The following is a 3,911-nucleotide window of genomic DNA, read 5'->3' as shown; positions in this document are numbered from 1 at the left end:
TTTTCTTTTTAAATGTATATATTTAAGGTATACAACATGATAGGTTTAAGCACATGATAGGTTTTATTGTATACCTATATTTATATTTAAGGTATACAACATGATATGTTAACATACATATCAAATATCATTGTACATAGTGAAAGGATTATTATGTCCAGCAAAGTAACATCCATCTGTAGGAAACTTTTTATGCTCTGACTTGTGAGATCTTGTTAATTTCCTTGTGTGGGTTTGACTTTAATCTCATGTCTATGTCTCCACAGGGAAGTTTCTCCTAGCTTTGCAAAATCACTTTACTGGATTTTAAAAATAAATTGCCCTCCCTTTGGCTTGAGAGACTAAATTTTGGGTGTCACCCATACAACATTAAATGGAGCAATGACACTGTGACTGGCAAGACGCTTTGGTTTACAGTGATTTCTATAAAAGCTGAATTTATGGTTACTTATAAAGCACTCTAAGAAGGAACTTTTCATTATAAAGTCAGCATGACAGATTTTGGGATTTCTAAGTCTGTGTTTGCAATATTATTCTGCACTACTTTGTTGAAATGCGACAATGGATATTTCATTCAGAGATATGGGTACTGACTTGGTGTCACTTGTAGCTGTGAAATTTTATGACATATCCATTTCATTTAAAATTATCTAAAAGGTATGGGGCAGGCATGGTGGCTCATGCCTGTAATCCCAGCACTTTGAGAGGCTGAGGCGGGTAGATCATCTGAGGTCAGGAGTTCAAGACCAGCGTGACCAACATGGTGAAACTCCATCTCTACCAAAAATACAAAAATTTGCTGGCTGTGGTGATGGGTGCTTGTAACCTCAGCTACTTGGGAAGCTGGGACAGGAGAATTGCTTGAACTTGGGAGGCGGAGGCTGCAGTGAGCCGAGATCATGCCATTGCGCTTCAGCAAGGGTGGCAGAGCCAGACTCAAGATAAAAAAAAAAGTTTTTAAGTTTCAAGTGATTTCATTTGTCTTTGACCAAGTTTTTTAAAGGTATTGTATAATTATTATATTAATTGGGCCAGAACAATGGTATATTATTATGATGCAAAATATTTTAGCAAAAGAAAGGGCCAAATGGGGAATGTGATCATTCAGTAAGCTTGCAGAGACACGCTTATGGTGGACTCTCTAGGCAGGAACTCCTGTGCTGCTCTTGTTCTTTTGCCAGTACCATGAATTTACTTGATAATATAGTTTAGGAATACCAAATTATGCATTCTAAATCGTGTTTATTGAGATATGCCATGTGAGGCAAATGGCCTGGAGTTTTATTTAGAGCTTGGAAGCTGAGATGTTCCAGCTACAGTTTGGTGTTTCCTTAGGGGACTTGTGGGGAAATGGGACAGCCTAGTTCTCGACTTCTGTGGCTACAAGACGATCATTTCCAGCTGCTGCAGGAGTTGAACTGGTGGCCTGGCCCAAGGGAAATATCCTGGTCTCTTGGTTGCATTTCTTGCACACTCTGGGTCTATTTGCTGCATTATCTCAGGCACATTTCATGCTCACATGAGAGAAAAACACCCTTCTTGGCACTTTAAGGCATCAAGCTTTTACAAATGTCTCTGACAGCTTCTGAAGGGGCTTTTCAGCTGTGCCTGTGACCCCTGCTGGGCTAAACATATGTTTAAAACATGTGGAGAAATGGTCAGGTTCGGAGGCTCTGCTGCTCGGTATTATTCCTGGCTCTATTTTCTGCATGACTGGCCAACATGCTCGTGTGTGGGGCTCGCAGCTGCCACACAATCACACATGCTCAACTCAATTTGATGCTTCCGAGCTCCTGAAGATTCCACCACTTCTGCCAGAAGTCCTGCCAGTTGTTACCACCCAGAATGCTTTCAAGTCCAGAGACAAAGCTGGGGAGACTGCTTCTCTCTCTCTCTTCTCTCTCATTTAATTACATACTTCAAGTTCATGGAGAAAAGCTCTGTTAACTGCCTGCGTGGTGTCCACCACAGGGCTCTGTGCAGAAAAGCACTTAATGAATGGCATAGGGTCACTCACCACCGCTTTTCTAAGAGTGTCTGGTTAACTTCAGTGTTTCTATGAAGCAGGGGATTCTTCCACTGTAGTAATGCAGATACAAATTGATCATGAGTAGGAGATGTCGTGATATTTGACAGCTTTTTATAAAAAAGATCTGCCATGTCTTTTGGAATGAACTCTTCAACTTCCTGCCATCTCCAGTATCTAAATGTGGCGGTCTAGATTTTTTTAGGGTAAAGTAAAATATTAGGCATGACACCTATTTTGGTTGTCCCGTGAGATCTCACTGAAGAGTCTGTAGTATAGTTAATACTGGTGTTTTTGAGTTGCAGCACTGAGGACAGGGGAGAACAGGGGTTTAAAAGGCAACTAAAATGTTTCTCTTCCAGGAGGCATATTGAGATCTTTATAAGCGTTTTCTCATTTAATGCTCGAAATGTTCTATGAGCTAGTCATTTCACTCCTATTTTAAAAACTGAAAAACTGAGGCTTAGAGGGCTAAGTTTCATATCCTAGAATACATATTTGATAAGTGGCAGAAAATTTTAAATCCAGATGGGTCTGACTCCAAAGCTAATGTTCTTTCACTTGAATATAGTACCCCCAAATTAGTTAATATGTACTCTTGTAAGTATATAAATGTATATATGCTCATTTTTGAAGGCTGTTTACCTGTGCTGTTATCATCTGCCAAAACTGTTGGCCAAAATTACTACCTACTTTATGCGTTATAAATATAAATTATTGAGGCTCCTTTAAGAAATGTTCTTTTTCTATTTGTGCCAAATAAGAGCTGCCCCCAAATATCGTATACATCAGGAGACTATGAAATGATACCAAAGCCTGTCACTGCTTGTGGCATTTTAGAAGGTTCTGAGAAACTGCTTTCAGAGCAGATATAGAAACTGTTCCTTATAAAGTGCTTGAGAGGAGTCAGTGTTTTCTGCAAGAGTACAAGTGAGAAAAGACATTCTGGATGGCAGCCTGGATAAGCATGTTGGGATCTTCCAAAGAAATTGGCATGGCTAAAATGGAGAGTCCTGGAAAGTGATGGACCTGGAGCAACAAGGAGGGTGATACAGCACTGTGATTAAGAGCAGGGGCCTGGGAGACAGGAGGTTTGGGTGAACCTCACATCTGTCACTTAGTAACTGTGTGACTTTAAGCAATTATTTAATTTCTCAAATTCTCTATTTCATCATGTTTAAAATGGCAATAATGGTTCCGCCCTCTTTCTTAAAGATTTTCTGAAAATAAACAATAAATCGTGTTTTTAGAGCTGTAGCACAATAACATGCAGTAAGCACTGATAAAGTGTAGCTATTATTTCCTACAACTAGCAGGGAACTGTCTTCTGTATTTTGCTAAAGGGTTTAGATGTTTTTCTGAGGCTTTCATAAACAATATGATCAGCAAATGTCTTAGTCCATTTTATGTTGCTATAATGGAATACCACAGACTGGATAATTTATAATGAAGGGAAATTTATTTGGTTCATTGTCATAGAGTCCGGGAAATCCAAGAGCATGGTGCTGGCATCCAGTGATGACCTTTCTGCTGCATCATCCCATGCCAGAAGGCAGAAAGGCAAGAGAAAGTGATAGAAAATCAGCAGGAGAGGGTCGAACGTACCTTTTAGAAAAATGTTTGTGGGTACATAGTAGGTGTATATATTTATGGGGCACATGAGATATTTTGGTACAGGCATGCAATATGTAATAATCACATCATGGAAAATTGGGTATTTATCCCCTCAATCATTTATCCTTTGTGTTACAAACAAGCAAATTATATTCTTTTCGTTACTTTAAAATGAAACAATTAAATTATTATTGGCTATAGTCCCGTTGTGATATCAGAATACAAATACTAGGTCTTACTCATTCTTTGTTTCCTTTTTTTTTTTTTTTTT

Source organism: Cebus imitator, unplaced genomic scaffold, assembly GCF_001604975.1.
Source record: "Cebus imitator isolate Cc_AM_T3 unplaced genomic scaffold, Cebus_imitator-1.0 Scaffold67, whole genome shotgun sequence".
Taxonomy (NCBI): domain Eukaryota; kingdom Metazoa; phylum Chordata; class Mammalia; order Primates; family Cebidae; genus Cebus; species Cebus imitator.
Note: the sequence above shows the minus strand (reverse complement) of the source record.